Here is a 17,697-nt window from a genome sequence, read left to right on the forward strand (position 1 = left end):
CGGCGTAAGGAAGTCCTTTGGTCTTGTTACGGGCGAATCTGTAAGACGCTTCACATCCTATTGAACGGGAAGTCGCTCTCGATGATATTTCCAGCCTCGGTTGCTATTTGTAACCCGTGAGGTCCCTCATGGCTTACCGAGGAATGCTGCGAGCGGGGGAGCTGGAGCAGATGAAGCCAATCCCCCGAGGTTGCGCAGGAGGTCTGAGATGCAGCTGGGAATAAAACCCCAGTCATCCGACACCCCCCTTGCTTTAACTGCCGTACAAGAATTTCCTCCTAGCGTGCTCCTGATAGAAACCGCGGGGCCAAATTAAGCGGGCAGATTGCGATCGCTGCTGCCGAGCTGTCCCAGCTGGGGGATTGCTGCAGCCTTGGCTCTGTTTGCTGCTAATTCGGAAAGTTTGCTGCCTCTTCCCCTCCGGTGCTCCACCTTGCCGCGTTCCAGGCTCCGTGTTGTGGGGGTGGGGGGGGGGGGTGAAAAAGAGTTTGGATGACCGTGAAGAGCCCAGATGTTGTGGCGGGGTAGGGGGGGGCAGGAAGCACGAGTCGGCTCCCCCCCGATGCGCAGAGCTAAAAATAGCGAGCACGGATCTGCGCCTCCCCGCAGCTCGGAGGAGGCACACGGAGCAGGGTGCGGGCAGGCGGCTTCGTGGCTTCGTTTCTCAGCGTTTTGATTTCTACTTCTCGTGTTTCCGGAGCCCCTGCAGGCCCGAGGGGAGCTCAGAGCCCTGTTGGGTCGTTGGCTGGGCACGAAATGGACGCGTCGCGAGAGACTCTCCGGACCCTGTGGGTGAATTTAAGATTGACAGGGAGGAAGGCAGCAGCCGCGTGACATAAGGCAGCGATAAACAGCTTTACAAGGTTGACATTGTGCAAAGAGTTAGTTTATTAGCTGCCGCTAGCACAGCTAGTGCCCTCAGCTCGTCCTCTGCCAAAGCATCGCCGCCGTGCGCTCGCCTCGCTGGGAGCAGCGGTGGGCGGGTGCTCAGCCCCCTTCCAGGGGGTGCAGGTCCCTTGGGGGAGCCCCTCCTGGTGGCACAGGAGCCGGACGACCTCCTGAAGTGCCCTTGGGACTTTTTGGTGATTTCAGGTCCAAGACAGTGAAGGGAAGAGCGCACACGGGCATCTTGGGGACGTTTTCTCGCTTCGTTGGGGTGTGGAGAGGGTAGGGAAGAAGAGGATCGAAGTGGCTGCCGTTCCCTGCGGCACGTAGTAATGTTGCTATGGCCACAAATCTCCCTCAAATTGCTGCAGCCAATTCATGAATTTCCTTTTTTTATTACCTCCTAATGTCGAAAACGAGCTGGGCTGCCAGAAACCCCTCCCAAGGAAATCTCTGCTGCTGGAGATGTGGAGAGCTGCAGCGGGGGCTGAGTGCAGGTAATGAGCTGTACGAGGGGGATGCTGCAAGGAGAAGCTCTTGCTGCTACAATTTTGGGATGCTTTTGAGGCAGAAGTAATTAATTTAAACATCTAACTGCTCGCTTACGTCCAGTGACTCTCTTTTAATTAGTTACCCCATCTCCAGGGTGACTGGAGGTGGTCCCGTGGGGTTGTGTTAGGGCTTCGGGACCAGGCTGCGAGCAGGAGACTCCTCAACACCCCTAATTCCTCTGTCACTGCCTTCGGTGGCCCTGGGCAAATCGTTTAGCTCTTCCTTGCCTTAATTCACCTAATTATTGCCTCCCAGCATCTGGAGGTTCTTATAATCAGTGCTGCTGGCGGTACGTTGAGGCAGTAACGAGGAAGGTCTCTTACCTTGCATAGGGGAAATCTCCAGCGTGTTTCCCTGGTAATCTGCAGCCAGGTAAACAGCAGAACTCCTCTTAAAACTCCTCTTTGCTGTTTTTATTGTGACAGCTCACAGGTGATGATGGCTGAGCCCGTAACACGAGGCTTGGCTGTCGGTGCGGGGTCACTTGCCCCTTTCAGCGCGGGTGCCAGCAGGTGGTACCGGCATGGCCTCGTTGACTCGAAATCAAACTTATTGTCATCAGTTTATCGATGTGATGCCCACTGAAACATCTCCTCGGTCCTGGCTGTCTTCAGAATCACGGGTTAGATTTCGCCACGGTTTGAAATGATGGAGCAAAAGCTTTAGAGCATAAAAAAACCTTATTATTTATTTAATTTTTTTGGCATATCTACAGTGCATGTTATTTGAGGATCTGTGAGGTTTATGGCTATCCAACGTGATGGAGCATTCCTGCGTGGGGGGGGAAAAGGCAGTGCCCCACGAGCGTCTGGGTTAAGGGTTTTGAGCTTTTAATGTCTGTCGGCTTGTTCTTCTCGGGCTGTTTTGGTTTTGAGGGTGTTGTGGGTCTCTGTGCAGCGCCTTCAGCTTGGGGCCAGCCTCAGGACCAAGAAGCTTTCAGCACAGGGGCTGGGTTCAGCAGCCAGGTGACGGGACGAGCCTCTGAGGCATCCCGTTTGGGGCTGGAGGCAGGCAAGGGGGCAGGATCGGACCCATGGCAGAAGCTGTGTGCCGTGATCTCACCGCATTTTTTTCATATTTGGCTTTTACTTCCTTCTCCTGCGACTTGCGCTCACCATACTGACACTTTTAGTTAATTTCCGAGAAAAAAAACACCACTGTTTCTGCAGCTTCAGAAGCAGGAAATCCTCGTTAACTGCAGCGTGGCTTTATCAGCCCGTTCTCACGCTGGCAGCCTGAGCTTTGCCGTCCCCAAATCCCCTTCCCATGGCCCAGCAGGCTTGGTGGGGCTTCTTGTAGCTCCGTGAGTGGCTGGAAACGTCAAGGCTATGCTGAACAGGTTGGGCCAGAGAGAAATCTGACAGAAATTTATGGCTGGGGAAGTCCTAAATTCCCCCTTTCCCCACAACTCGCTGTCCTAAATGACTTTTTCTTTTAACTTGTGACCTTTTTTCTTGCTGTTATATTAGGACGTTGGGTGGAAGCGTCCCAAATGTGTGCGAGGATCCTTCCCAGCCTCTCTGGCTGCCTGTAGCAGAGGGCAGAGCCCGGAGCCGACTGCGCACGGCTGCAGGTATTTCCCACCTGAGTTGGATCCCTGCCTCTGGTACAAACAATTCTCTATCGTACATCTGGGTAGGGGAGGAACATGCTGCTTCTCACCCAGGACTCCAATTATTCCTTTCCTCGTTTGCTGCAGGACCACCTCAGCACCTCCACTAAACCCTCTCCAGTGCCCAGGACTTGGTTCTGCTCCGTGTCTTTAATAAAAAGGCTCCGGTGCTGCTCTCAAATACAGATAATAAATACCACCCGTCCTCCCTGTGCGTGTGGAGGTGCAGAAATGGGGCTGCTTTCTGGGGAAGGGCTCTGCGGAAATCGTTCCCGGCTCCCTTCATGGGATCGGTGTTCGGTGATCTTATCGCGTGCTCCAGCCCCATCGCCTTTAACTCGATTGTTCTGAGCTTACCTATCCGGAAGAGATGGAGATCCATTAATTGGCTCTGAAACGACCACATTAAATATCTGTAATTATTCTGGGCTTTCCAACGAGCAGAAATTGATGCTGAAACCTGTATTTTCTGGCTGAGCTGTGCCAGGGTGCCCAGAGCCCGCTCTGTGCTTCTCGGAGAATGAATTTTAGGAGGGACCAAGTGTGGAATAAGCTGGCCTTTGTGCTCCTGACTGTGCTGCCTGAAGTTTTTAGAAAAGGGAGGACTTCTGCCAGCCCGGTGGGCCTTGCTCGTGTTGACAACACAATTTCCCCCCTGGTTTTGCGTTCCTGGTACAACCAAACCTTTTTTCTTCCCCTCCTGCCTCTCCATCATGGCCAAGAGGGTTTTCTCCTCCAGCAGGCAGAGTGAGAGCTTTGGTGATGGTTTCTGACGCCGTCGTGGGCTTTGATGAGCTGACCTTTCCATCCCTGGGGTCCTGTAGGTCAAACCTTTTCCACGTTTGTCCTTCCCACGTTATGCATACATAAAACCCCTTCAATACATGGAAGAAGCAAATAAAGCCAGGCGCTGACTGCACTCCTGCCCTCGTGCGCTGTCACAAATAAGCAAAGATCCTGCTTTCGTCTCCCCTATCTCCTCCCATCCTCTGCATTTTCAAGTATGAGTTTTCTTGGGGAAAATACTCATTTTTTGTTCCCTCTCCAGCACCAGAACAAGCATGAAGGGCTGAGCCGGGCTGTCGTCTGCATTAGGCATCGCTGATGCAAATGTAAAGCTAAATTCAAGCTTTAGACGGTAAAAAGCTGTGACTTGGAAGAGTATTAGAGCCGTGTTACATCTATATGGGACACTTTACATTATAAATATATTATATTTTACTGCTCTGCAGAAGAAAGCTGCTTAGAGTCAGTGGACTAGCGCACGGCGGGCAGGGGAATCCGTTCCCCACTCCAGCTGCTTCTGCGGATGCCTGGAGCTTTGTAAAGAAATTTTCCACAGTCTGCTGCACGCATTGTAGCAAGAAGGGCAAACTTTGCTGCCGCTAACTTCGCCTTATTATTCCAATCTTTCACCAAAAAAAAAAAAATCCCGAGGCTCGTTACGCCGTGCCTCCGGGCACGCAAACTGCCAGCCTTTCCGTGGGGCCAGATTTCCTGAAGCTTTGCATTTTAAATAAATTAAAAAAAAAAAAAGAAAAAGAAAAAGAAAAGTGTTTTTAAGGTTGAGGTTGGAATGATACGGCTTCCATCTGGGAACTATTTTAGTTTTAATTTGCAAAAACGTGCTCTAAAGCATACACGAAAACAGATTGTCCTTCCCCATGTGCAGTCTCTCAAGGCGTAGGTATTTTTTTTTGGTAGGTTTAGGGCGAGAGTTACTGGGGCTTTTAATAGAGGGCCACCCATAAATTTCCACTATGGGTTATTTGGGGAAGATTAATATGGGGAATGTGTTGATAACAAAGAACTTGAAGCTCTCGCTGTGCCCAGGTAGCTCAGTGGCCGTAAGGTTGATGGCTGGTTTCGCCTGAAAATGGGATGCACTCAGAGAAATCCCTTATAACAATCCCGTATAACTTTGGGAATCGAGTGTGCCCGCACGAGAGCACACGTGCTCCACCCTAAACACCCGAAGAATTTACCAGCTTTCGGAAGGAAAAAATAGCTCGTGGATGATGCGAAACCCTGATTGTGGAAACGCTGCGTGTCACAACAAGCGTTTATCTTCGGCTTGCTCAGAAGGCCTGCTGTGAGCGGCCCGTGCAGGAACAGAAGGATGTTTAAAGAGAATTTTGCTTAAAATGTGCTTGTTAGGGTACCTGTGTGAAACGGGCACCTTAAAATCGATGTTTTTGTTTGCAAAGCAGCGTTGGTGCTGAGTCGCTTTTAAGGATGGGTGAAGTGTTGAGGACTTCCTCCAAAGGAGTACGGGGCCTAAATAGGATAACAAAACAAAAAAAAAACCGCAGGTAAAGGTGGGTAAGGGGAGGAAAAGAGAGGAAAAAAACCTGTTTTCAGTTGCTTTTGTTTTGTCGTCCCAGCTAATTGTCTGCCAGGAGATGTGCTTTTGGGGAAGGCTCCAGTGAAAACGGCTCAGCTGCTTTGGAGAAGGAGGCTGAGAAAAGAGACAGCTCTAACGATTAAAAAGAAAAATAAAGAAAAAAAAGAAAAAGAAAAGCACGGCGACTGTTTCCCTTTAAAGCTCCCATGCCCCCACTCCTGGGAGCAATGATTTGACGTCTGGCAGATGTCTCCTCTGCAGTTCCCATGAAAATCCACCAAAGTGGAGCCAACTTGGAAACGTGGAGGGGGAAGGAGAAAAGGAGGAGGAGGAGAGAGGAAAGCTGCGTTGCTTAAGCATCGCTGAACACCTCCCTCGAGTTTGTGCATGTTAAAATTAAAGTTGTCAGTGGTAGCAAAGACCTGCAGGAGTCTCCCATCCCTGGATGGGAGGAGAAATGCGTGAGAGTCCTAGAAAGATGCGTTTGTCTTAAATTCGTAGGCTAATTCTTAAATTTGCCAGTTTTCCAAGTTATTTTCATCTGACGGTCAGTAGAGGAGCAGATGTATTTTTAAGGATGGCTTTTCCCACTTAATTCATTTTCTCTTGTCTGTAACGAAAGGAAATGGAGTGCAATGTCTTGTGTTAGAGGTGTGGGGTGGGCTCTTCGTGAGCTTGGGGGAATTGAACAAATTCAGTGTTGTGTCACTAGGCAGTGTCAGAGCTCTTGTGAAGACAGCGTAAGCCCGTGTCTCTGCTCTTTTTTCTTTTTTTTTTTTTTTTTGGCAGCGTAGGAAATAAGTCACATAAAGGCTGTGATAAAGCTACGGACGTGGTCGTGGTAGCTCGTAGCAGTAGCTGCGTCCTCGCTCCTCGCGTGGCTTTCATCGAGTACGGAATTGGTGCCGAGCAAATCGCGGCGTTTCCCCAAACCGACGGAGTTAAAGGCGTTAGTGCAATATGATAAACAACCTGGGGTAAGCCAGACGACTTGTGAACTACACTCCCACGAATCATACGTGAAACAACCCGTGACAAAGCTGCCCCTGGAGGAGCAAGCAGTGCACACCATGCCCGAGGAAGAGGGCATGCCCTGGAGATGCTGCGAGGAGCCGCGGGGGCTTGGGGCAGCCCAGCGAGCCTGCCCCAGTTCCCAGAACAATTCCCAATTCCTGGTAGTGCAGGAGCCAGTGGTGCCATCTATGGACACAGGGACTGGGAAACACAAACAAAGGATGTTTTCACTTCCAAAAACTGCTTGCGTGGAAATAGTAGTGGGCTAGCTTATTTAGCTCCGATATCTGTATATTAAAATAGACGTGGGAAAAGCTACAGAAAATGCAGGAGGAGCAGCAGGGCAGTGTTTGGAGAGGGGGGGGAAATATCTGGGCTTGAATTCTTGAAATGTCCCGCTGTCTTTGGTGGGTTGAGGGAGGACAAAACACAAGTCCCTTGCAGGGAGAGAGGGTTGCAGGATGCTGCCGAGGCTATCGGAGGTGAAATTACGAGATAGGCACATGCTGGGGTCGACCCCTGGAGGAAACTACCAGGAAGGACTGGATTCTCTCTCTCTTTGGGCAAGCCTTGATGCAGCTCTGGAAGCTGTCCTTTGACTAAAAGCAGGTAACTGGGCTCACTGGGAGACACATAACCAGGTATTTTCACTTTGCAGAGGGAGTTTCCGTTCCCTTTCTCTGAAAGCAGAATCCCGTAGGACCTTTTTTGCTGCGAAAGCAAAATGCCGAAAGAAAGAGTGGCTTTGCCCAGGAAAATGCTGGAAGCTTTTGCTTGGACTGCTTCCTTTGGAATGGATTTCCACCTCTTAGGAAATCTTCTAAAAGGGAAGCGTTGCTACCTTACGGAATATCCCAGGTTGGAAGGGACCCACGAGGATCGTCGAGTCCAACCCCTACGGGCTCTGCTGCGTTATCTGCGTGCAGAGCAGGGAAGGGCTGCTGTGCCGAGTCAGGCTGCGATGGTGCCTTGCTTGGAAGCAGCTAATTTGCCCCTGCTGAGCATCCCTCCGCTCGCACGCTCATTCTTCGTGCCACCCAAGTGCTCCGCTGTGAAAAGGGTTGGTAACATCTCCAGCGGGGGGCTGAATGACTCCAGGGAGCGCAGCACAAGCCAGCTGCAGAGGACCTTCATGTGGAGGTCCCATTTTTATCCCTAAATGTCATCCTGAGCACAAGCAGCATGTGCAAAACAGCTCCTTTGTGAAAGCTTTTTTCTGAGTTACACATGAAAGAATTTTTCCTCGCCGTTGTCTTCCTCAGAGGTAAGAGGTCCTGACACCTATTTTGTTACTCCTTGTTTGATAAACGCTGGGATTGACAGTGCCAGAACATGTCCTGTTGTCCTCATCCACCCACACTTCTGCACCGAGCACCCCCTTGCTCCTTTTTTTACGCCAAGCCCCGCTCTCTCTATTTGAAGCCCTCCTTAGGCATCATCCTATCAGCTCAATGGGCAGGCCGGAGCACGTGGAAGGAATTTAGGGATTTTTAAAGGGGACCTTGGTCAGTTTGGGATTTCAGTAGTTACTCGGTCTTGGAAGAGAGGACCTGCAAGGGACGCTGGAGCTCCTGAAGTGGGTGCTGGGGACACCCGGACCTTGCAGGTGAGCATCTCCAGCGTGTGAGCTACACAGTGCATGGGCACGGTCCTGCTCGGCTGTAAGGGAATTATCAGCTTGAATCCCTTTCCTTTCTGCTGACTCAGCAGACGGGAGCAGCTCTTCGAGCATCTCGGAGCTGTTTGACCTCCTGTGGTGAGTGCGAGCCCGGACTGGAATAGCCTCTGGAGTTAAAGGGTAGGAGAACGCCGTAGGAGCTGATCTGTTGCTGGCAGGGTTGGGCTGGACTTTTGGGAACAAAAAAAAGTCATTTCCCAGCTCGTTGCTGGGAAGCGAATTGTTTTTGTTAGCTTGCATCAGAAACTGAGTTTATCCCTGCTCTTCACAAACTTGCTTTAAGTGCACGGCACTAAATGGCATTGGGGGATATTTGACTACACCAGTTTGCTCTTCTGACCTCTCTTTCCCTATTTTGCTAAATCTGCCCATTTTCTTTTACTATCCCTTTCAGTGTCCACTGAAAAGCTTTTGCCTTCACCCCTTGGTACCAAAACCATCACAAGGTGCTTTCATCTCCCCCTCTCTGTACAATTACAATTGCACAAACCTAAAATTCCGTCCTTGCAGTGGGATCATGAAATCTTTGCCTTGCCCTCTGCACTACAACAGGGTTTAATTTCACTTTTTTTTTATGATTTTCTTGCTAAATAGAAAGCTAGATGTAGACCTCAATTTTTTTTCCTTTTTTTTCCTTTTTTTTTCCTTTTTTTTTCCCCCTGTGCCCCTCCTGCCCTATCCCACTGCAGTCAGCATCGTAACTCTGGCACGCTCCTTCGTTTCCAGCTCTGCTTCACATCTTCTTTTCCAGGGGATTAACACGCCGGGCAGCCTCTGTACTCAAATGAGACATAAACGATTCGGACAGCAAATGCTCTGCAGCAGGTGCAGTTCGTGGCCCCAGCTGGTTGTGTCGCCACTTCTATGCCACGCGTTGCCTGCATCAGCCTGGGAAACTTTCTGCTCTGAGACATCGCGGAGCTCTATTTCACGTTTTGCATTGTCCGAACTTCCAGCGGCCTCCAGCATCTCCTCGATGGCATTTAGGGGTGTGGAGGCACGAGGAATGCCTTCTGCCCGACGGATGGCGCCGCGTCTTCATCACATCAGCCCTCTGCCCACACCAGGTTGGGGCGTTGCACCCTCGGACGATCTCCAGTGGTGTGTTTCTGTATTAGGCTGCTGCTGTAGGAGCCTCAGGGGCAATATTCAGCTCCCTTAGTGCAGGAGAATGAGCTTAAATAACCGCGTTGAAAGCAGGTTTTAGATGGCACAATAGAAGGGCGGACAATGTGGAAAATAATGATGGTACAGGCAGATGAATGAAGTGAAAAAGAGATGTGGATGAGAGCTTTGAAAAAAAGAAAACAGGGAAGCGAGTGGATATAATTGGACGGAGAGGGGGAGATGAAAGCAGATTGTGATGTTTCTGGTACCAAGGGGCGAAGGTAAAAGCTTTTCAGTGGGCACCGAAAGGAATAGCAAAAGAAAATGGCCAAATTCAGCAGAAGAGGGAAGAGAGGAGGTCAGAAGAGCAAACTGGTGATAGTCAAATATCCCCCGCTGCCATTCAGGGCTGGGCACTTCACTCCTGCCCTCTCCCAGCCCCACTAACACGTCATGCTCAAGGCCCCCTGGGGCTGTAAATTCTCCATCCCTGGTCTCTGCTGGGGAGAAGGAGAGCTCGGCTGGGTTTTCATTTCCAGGGGGACGTAGATCTCGTGATTCCCCGGGGAGCAGAGGAGCCCTCCTGGGCAGCTCTCCGCAGCTGCTCTCCTGCGTCGGCCGTGCCCTGCTCTGCCTTGAGCCCCGTTCTTGCTGCCCGCCTCCAGCCCAGCACCCTAAAAGCACAACGCCCTGACCTGCCTGTCGTACACGGTCCCCTGATAACACCTCTCTCGTCCAAACACACGCATCTTTGGGATGTAAGGGCAGGTTTAATCCCACCGCGCGTCCTCCAGCGCTTTCCATGCCGGAATTTCCCCCATCTCCAGCACCTATTGCTCAGGGACGTAGCTTTGCCCTACCCAACCATGTTTATTTTACTTTCCCAAGCGATCCTTACTCTTCCATGAGCTCTTCGGTGAGCACAGGCGTGTTGAGGCTTTCTGCAGCAGACATCTGCCACTCGCTTTCCTGCCGTGGCCAACAGCGGTGAGGCTCTCGGTTAAAGGCTGGCGGTGCTTAGCAGAATAACCAAGGATGGAGCGACATGAGAAAAATGAAAAGTAATTTTTTTTGTTAGTTTTTTTAAAGAAAAGACAGCAGCAACAACTTGTGTTGCAAAGACCGGAGGAGTCGCTTCGCGCTAAATATGTCGATCCACCCAGATGCCTCCGTGTAGTCTCGAAAGACCTCTAGGAGCCCCAGCTCGCCGATGGATAACACATCAAAGCAGCGTCCGTGGGACTTGGCCAACAGGCACGCAAGGTGCAGATGGCACGGGGGAGGGTCGTGGGGCTCTGAGCCCGTGCCCAGGGAACGGGGACTGCCGTGCTGAGAGGCCATCTGACCAGCTGCCTCCTTTTGGATGGCTCCTTGCATCAAAGGTGACCTGAAACGCTTTTAATACAGTAAAAGAAACAACAAGAAGAAACCCCTAAAGCTTAAAAATCCCAAGCCTGGTTCTAAGGCTGTTGGTGTGGGGCTGAAAATTCTCTTCTAAGGCTTCCATCTCTGCAGGTCAAATAAATCACCTTCAGAGCATCGGTTCCTGCAGAAACCCTCACCTTCGTAGCAGAGGTGCTTTAGAGGCACCAAATAAAGCTGCCTCAGGCTACGGAGGTTGGGCTCTGGCCGCAACTCGGCGGTGAAACCGAGATCCGCAGCCGGCGAGGCTGCCTCCGCCTGCGCCCCGAGCACCGGGCGCCCCGGGTTCAGCTGCCTCTTACCCGAATCAGGATCTGAATCGGGATGAGGGAGCAGCTCCTCGTGCATTTCCAGCTGAGGTTTGTCAAAGTAACGCGCCGCTTTGGCCAAGAATGGCCACCTCGGTCAGGCTGCCCTCCCCAAAGTGATGTTCTCTTTGCTTTTCCATTTTTTTCGCGATCAGGTGGAAGTGAGCCCCGTGCAGGCAGGCAGGGGGTGTGAGCAGTGTCCCCGTGGTGCTGGGGGCAGCTGGATGGGGACGAGGACCAGCATCTCCTTCCAGCCCAGCCCAGGGGTGAGAAGCAGTTGGGCTGGTGCACAAGCTGAAGGCGTAGCTGATGCAAACTAAATTGCTTTTTAATGGTCGGTAGTGCGGAGTCCAGCAGAACCCCGAGGCGGTGCCTGGACGAAAAGCAGATGCCTGCTGGCTCGGGAATCTTCAAAACACTCCTGCTTTTGCCAGCGCTGTTTGAGGCTTTCGTCTGCCAGCCGGGTCGCATTCCAGCCCTACATCCATCTCCTCCGGGGACGGGCCCAGCAGGGGGATGGCGTTACCTTCATGTGAGTGCTGGCGTGGCGAAACAAACCCCGCAGGGCTTCTGATGCTCGCGGCGGCTCCTGGGATCGGAGCTGGAGGAGCTGAGCTCCCCACCTCGCTCCTGATGGCTCCGTGATGCACAGCAGCACCTCCGTGAGCTGTGCCGTGTCACTCAAGAGGTTTGAGGTGCTGGGCCGTGCCACTCGAGAGGTTTGGCCTCTGTCCCTCGCCTGGGAGCACGAGCAAAGCGGTGCGTGTCGATCACGGGCATGGCACATCCCACCTGGGGAGCGAAGGTAAAGGAGAGAAGCAAACTGGCACCGGGTCTCCTTCGATGCCAGATACCAGTTCTTTAAAGGCTGGGGCTTTTATTTTTGTACTCTTTTTTTTTTAAACAGCAGCTTGCTCAGGGACGGGTATTGTGACAGTACCTCTAAAATCCTTCGGCTGCTTGAATCGCTCCAAGGAGCCAGGCAATAAAAGAGCTGGAATAAAACGTATCCCGCGATGTCCTTCACTTCTGCTGACAACTGCAGTTTAAATTACTGGTGCAACCTTTTAGCATAGCTAGCTTGTAAAAACTAATAAAAAATAAAACGAAGTCGTAACAGCTCCTTGCCACCGCTTCTCTGAGGGGGAGCAGAGAGCGAAGCGGCCTTTCTTTTCGGCCGAGCTGTAGTAATATACCATCGCTGCTGCTAATGTTGTTTTCTGATCCCTGGCATTAATGCATCTTGTAATTCTTACATTATGTTATACAGTGGTTATGGGAGAAGGGGCTTGGCTTTTATCGTCGGGTATTGTTTGTCCCGTGAGCACCCTAATGTTGTTCCGAGCTTGCATTAGAATTACGCTCCGAAATACCGAGCTGGCAGGGGAGAGGTTGGTTTGGGTGATGCAAATTTGGGCATCCTATTTAGTGGGGGCTAAAGGTTTTGTGCCATTTCTGCGTGTTCTGAATTTTTAGGTCCCACATGTCTTGGGTTTCAGGGGCCCAGAATAACTGGGGTCCCTGAAAATGTTGCCAGAGCTCAGTCAGAGAGCCAGCCAGGGCTGAGTGTGGTGTCGTTCAGCCTCGAAGCGTGGATTTTGTGGGGCACGGAGAAGCGAAATCCTCAGCTGCGGCTGTTGGGTAACATCTTTGCTCGTCGTTTCTGAGGAACTCTGGAAAGGGCTTTGCAATTGGGGGTGTAGGGGTCACGGCTCGCAGTTCCCGTTTCTGCAAACATCTCGGAGCCTCGCGCAGCTGGAAACGCGCCACGTCCTGCAGCTTGCCAAGCGAGAAGAGCTCTCTTCGGGGTATGTTTACTTCTTCGGAGCTCAGAGATGCAGGAACTGGGAAGGGTTTCGCCAGCTGAAGTGCAGAGGATGGAGGCAGCTTTTAAAAGCAGCTGCCAGTCCCGTCGCCAGAGCCCAGCACCGAGCCGAGGTGCTCCTGCTCCGCTTTGCTCCCCGCGGGGAGCGCCGGCAGAGCTCGGGCTGCGAGGATGGAAAGCATTAGCAAAAATAAGGGTGGGAAGAGGGAGATTTGGGAACTCTGCTCGTGCTCCTCGCCAAAACTGTGACCGGCCAGAACTGAGAACTGTGTAGGAGTACAGGGGCAGGATGCGGATGGCCCCGATGGGCAGCGCTGAACCAAAAGGAGATGCTGCCTGCTGCAGAGGCATCCGCTGCTGAACGGCTGTCCTGCAGCCTTGGACCTCGGGTAGCTAAAGGTACCGGATTTTGGGTCAATTTGCTGTGCGTTTAGCTGCTGAGAGCAGGCGTTGTTTGCAGCAGAAGCGTGGCTGAAGTGGGATTTGAGCCTGGCTGAGGAAACGTTGGGAATTGCTGGGCTTGGGGCTGGAGCTGGAGGGAGAGCTCGTGGTGCATCGCAGAACAGCCCGGGCTGGGCGGCTCGCGGTGCTCCCCTTTGACCTTGGCCCTCAAGGAATAAAGTTGACTTATTTTTTTTGGTGGGAAACGGCCGAAGGGATGTGACTGCAGAGCTTTCGGTTGCCAGGTGCTGTCATGGAAATGTTGTCTGTTAAGGGAGCTGAGAACGCCTGCAAGCCGCCTTGGAGCTGGCGGAGCACGGAGCTGGCGACCCACATCTCGTCCTGCTTAGCTGCAAGGAATCGGAAGTACCCCTTCGCGTGGCTGTCTGGTGTAGGGAGAGCCATCAGTAGTGGTATTTGTGAAGCGTGCTGATCGTTTACTGTAGGTCTACAGCTCTTACAAAGCTGAGCAGCTTTTAATTAGGGGAGCCCTTCGCTCCCTCTCCGAGCCTCTGCCATGCTGAGGAGCGCGCAGTGGCACAGGGCATAGTAGCACCCAAGGAGGTGTCCTTTGTCTTGGTCCTCTAATGTTCCCCTTGGGGTCAGTCCCGTGGGAGCACTCGGGCTGCAGGAATCTCCTCTGTTTTGAGGTGGCCTGGAAGGAGAGTTTTTGCCGACATGCTATTCAGCAGCGTCTCTTGCACGATGCCTCGAGGCGATGGGTAATGTGTTTCTTAAGTACATGTGGTTTTGTTTGTGTTTTTATATTAAACAGGAGAGGAACCCTCGAGATCAACACTTAGAGAAAGAGGAAAAGAAGAGGAGGAGTTGATGTGATGCAGGACAGCTGCGAGCCAAGAAGCAGTGCACAAGGTAAGGCGTAAACGAGCCCTGCAGCGCCAGTCTGCTCCGTGCCCGACTTGAGACTGGTTCTTCCCTTGCTGTGTTTTAACACCACCTACCAGAACCTCACTGTGGTTTTCCAGCACCGTTCTCCCTTCTCAGCACACACGTTAAAGTAACGATGAGAGATTGGGAAAGCTTGTAAGAGTTGGGCAGTGTCACCATGGAGTCTTAGTCGGCCCCTTAAATTCGTTGGCCACCCACTCTTTCATTCAGTCATTTCTTATTTACTCAAAGTCCTCGCCAACTGCAGCTGGCAGAACCTCAGAGGAAGAAGCAGTGTTTCACAAGGTTCTGATTCCAGCAGTTTAAATTCTGGTTTTAAAAGAAGTGCTGGATGCTGCTAAAGGTCTGAGCTCGCTCGCTTGCTTGACGTCTGCGTGCCTCAGGACCCGAATCCTGGCACACAGCAGGGAGGTGCGGATCTGAAACCACATGTGTGATCTGAAAATTTTTCTTCTTTAGTTTCGTTCGTTGAGCAGATTTTTGTCCCAAAAAGCTTTGTAACCAAGGTAGGTCCGCCATGTAAGGGTTAGTCCATTGGCTGCTGATGCTGGGGCGTGTGGTTGACAGGGGAGCATGGGCAATCGCACTGCAGAGGCTGGAGACTGCTGCCAGCAGCACATTTCTCCTCCACTTTTCCTGTCGCTCCTGTAGTGGAGCCAGAGGATGGGAATTTGGGTCCCTCGCTGAGAGGCAGACCCTGGGGTATTGTCAAAACCGCCGATTTTGAGCGATTTTTAGGGCGTTGTGCTCTGCCAGATGGACACGAGGGCCCCGAAAGGCGGCTGCGTCCTAGGCAAAGCTGTTCGCTCCAGCTCCAGCCGCCTGGAAATTGCACGTGGATTGTCACTGGGAGCCGCCACGGTTAGGTTTGGCTGCCAGATCCAACTCCTGCTCCTAGGAAAACCTGGCTGAAGTGTCACGGCCCAGACAGCAAGCAGCAGACTGGGTGCTCTGGAGGTCCCGTTTGGCCTTGAACTCTACAAATCTGTGAAAAACCACAGCTGCAGCCCTGCTGACACGGGACCAGTTCAAGCCCCTGGTTTGACTTGCTGTCAGAAGATTTCTCCAGGAGCTCTGTGTGTCCTTGTGTGTCGTGGTCGGAGCATCTGCTCCGGGTGTGCTTGGCTTGAGCTGCTGCCAGCAGTTTGCAACTGCGCTGGTTTCCTCCAGGAAATCCAGCCCTGCAGGATGGTGCTTAGCTCACAGGATCGTGGCGATCGAGCCATAATGGTGCTTATTTAAGTTCCCTTTTTGTTGTTGAGTTACCTTTTTGTTTTGTTTGGTGTCTTTTTAGCTCTCTCCCTGCCCCCAGCTGCCTGTCTGCGTACATCTGGGGTGGGAGAGGAGGTTCTGCCTTGTTGGAGTGAAAGAGTAAATCCTTTTTGATTTATTCCAGAGCAGCCCTCGAGCTCAGCTCCCGTGAGAGCCTGCTGACTTGGAGTTCAAAAGCTCTCACTTCTTTGAGGCCAGGCTCTGGTCTTCCATCTTGCCTCAAAGTTAAACTGAAAGAGAAAAATCTTTTCTTCTTTAAAAAAAGAGGGGAGAGAAAATAAGCGTGCTGTGTAAGGGAATCAGCCCTACCTGCAGCAGGAGGGAATGCCAACGTACAGAATTTCAGGTTAAAATCTGGTCGGTTCGTGTCGGCTTTATTTTCAAGGACCTAGCACATTGTTTAGGAAGTGTTTCACCGCGATAAATACTTCCTTCCCAAGCAGTGCACTTGGCTGGCTGAGATCCAGCTTGTGAGCCTACATTAAAACATCTTTGGTGTTTAAAGTCCTACATGACAGTGGTACTTCTGATCCCTAATTTCCTGCAGATCTGCTGATAACAAGGTCTGATAACTCGGCTTTGGCCGGGTTTTGCACGTGCTCGCTGCCAGCTTTGGTCTCTGTACCGAATTTCACTGCAGGCAGGAGCGCAGCTCACCATCACCAACAGGTTTTTCAGGAAGAAACACGAAAAGATAGGCCGAGGACATCTCACGTGAACATTTTAGACCTCACATCTGCATTTTTTGTTTCTTTCTGCCCACTCTGGGCCTTTCGAGGTGGAAGCTAAGCTGCTCAGATCCGAGCTCTAGCACGTATGGCATGCAATGCAAGCTTAAGTGGGGCTGTCTAATGCTAACGTCATCCTGTGGAGCAGTATTAGCTCTGACCAGCAGTTGTTGTTCGTATCAGATGGCCGTCTTGACATAGCAGAGGGATCGGTTGCCACCTTAAAATGCCTGATATGCTGGGCACTACCAGTGAATATGGACCGTGAAACCCCATACTGATGACAAGCTGTGCACTCGGAGATGCAGACAGCTATATGTCATATATAGATATATGTATAGTGCAAAATAAGTATGTTAGAGGTATTATATGCTAGCTGTCTCCCTTAGGACCCTTCTTAGCCTGTATTTATGCAGTCGTTGCTACAACTGTGTTTGGAAGGGCAGAGGTAATAGCCAGAAGACCTTTAATATATGGGACCCTCCTTTTAAAACCTGCTTTTCCCTGAGCAAGGTGACCTTGGCTCTGCTTCTAACGGGGGAAAGCAGCACTGCGGTGGAAAGCAGATGCTGGTCGGTGCCGGGAAGGCTTGGTCAGATGCCAGCAGAAGATAAAACACAGGTTGGGTCGGTCTGCAGCTCCAACTGCAAGTGGGGTTGTCAGGCTTGCCCTACAAAAATCTGTGCGCTCTTCCCAAGTTGTATATACTGAGTATATCCCTGGGAGGTGTGTATTATTTTATTTTTTTATTTTTATTTAAATAACCAGTGCTGGTGTGGCACAGTGGGAAGAAAAACAGCTTTCTTGCCTGCCTCCAAGGACCACAGTGAGTTGGGCAGTGGGTACCGGCTAACCTGGCAGAGTAAGTGACAGCTAAGCTAGCCCTTACAGGCGTGGGAGAAATCCAGCACGATGGTTTGCAAGCCATTCTTATCAAACTTACCGTTTTCAGAAACTATTTCAAGGTTTTATGGTCTGTGGAACACAGGCTTGTGTATGTGTGAGAACGCCCCGGTGTTTCTGCCCCCTTTCAGGAAAAACACCTCCAGAAAGCCAGCTGCAACTGCAGTCGTTTTCTGGCACGGCTGCGTACAGAAAATCCATTCGGCTCCGGTTACGACACGCAGCCAGGTAACGTAGGCTGGCTCTCTTTAGTCCTGTCACCACTTCTCCTGCTCTTACTTCAGCAGAGCAAAACCACACACCGACCTTCTCCCGCAGCCCCGCGTCCTGAGCCAGCAATGAAGTAGGAGAATGTTTTTTTCCCAAATCGAATTTGAAACATGATGACTGGGCCGTTCTTCAACAGCTTCCAACTTAACAATAAGGAAACTTCGCAGAGCACTTGGCAGGAGCCTCTGTACATAATTTAGATCATAATCAGATGCATTAACACATTTTACATGGATCTCATGGGGGCCCAGAAGACGAGGTGTGCTGGGTAATTTCTTCCCAGATTCCTTTACCTGATAGTTTATTACTCTGGGGGACTTCATTTGTGGCCCAAATGTCACCAGCAGAATCCTGCTGCTTCGTGCGGCTGCATTTAGAGGAGCTCGGAGCCTGGCTCCAAATCACCTAATTGGCATTATCGTCAGTC

The 17,697-nt window shown here is 51.4% G+C and overlaps 1 protein-coding gene across 20 annotated transcripts in view; it reads left to right on the forward strand.

The window, feature by feature from the left end:
* EXTL3 (exostosin like glycosyltransferase 3) overlaps window positions 1-17,697 on the forward strand; it is a 130,418-nt gene that overhangs the window by 65,449 nt on the left and 47,272 nt on the right. For 11 of the 20 annotated variants that reach the window (XM_040554185.1, XM_040554178.1, XM_040554171.1 and 8 more), the window contains one exon: window positions 13,964-14,061. The exons of 4 other annotated variants lie outside the window; for them this stretch is intronic. The gene's annotated coding sequence lies outside the window, so the exon portion shown is untranslated. Of the gene's footprint in view, window positions 1-1,106; window positions 2,060-2,906; window positions 3,011-6,888; window positions 7,017-13,963; window positions 14,062-17,697 lie in introns of those variants that run through there. 5 more of the 20 variants (XM_040554167.1, XM_040554188.1, XM_040554173.1 and 2 more) reach the window with 3 other exon arrangements.

This window comes from Cygnus olor, chromosome 3, assembly GCF_009769625.2.
Source record: "Cygnus olor isolate bCygOlo1 chromosome 3, bCygOlo1.pri.v2, whole genome shotgun sequence".
Lineage (NCBI taxonomy): Eukaryota > Metazoa > Chordata > Aves > Anseriformes > Anatidae > Cygnus > Cygnus olor.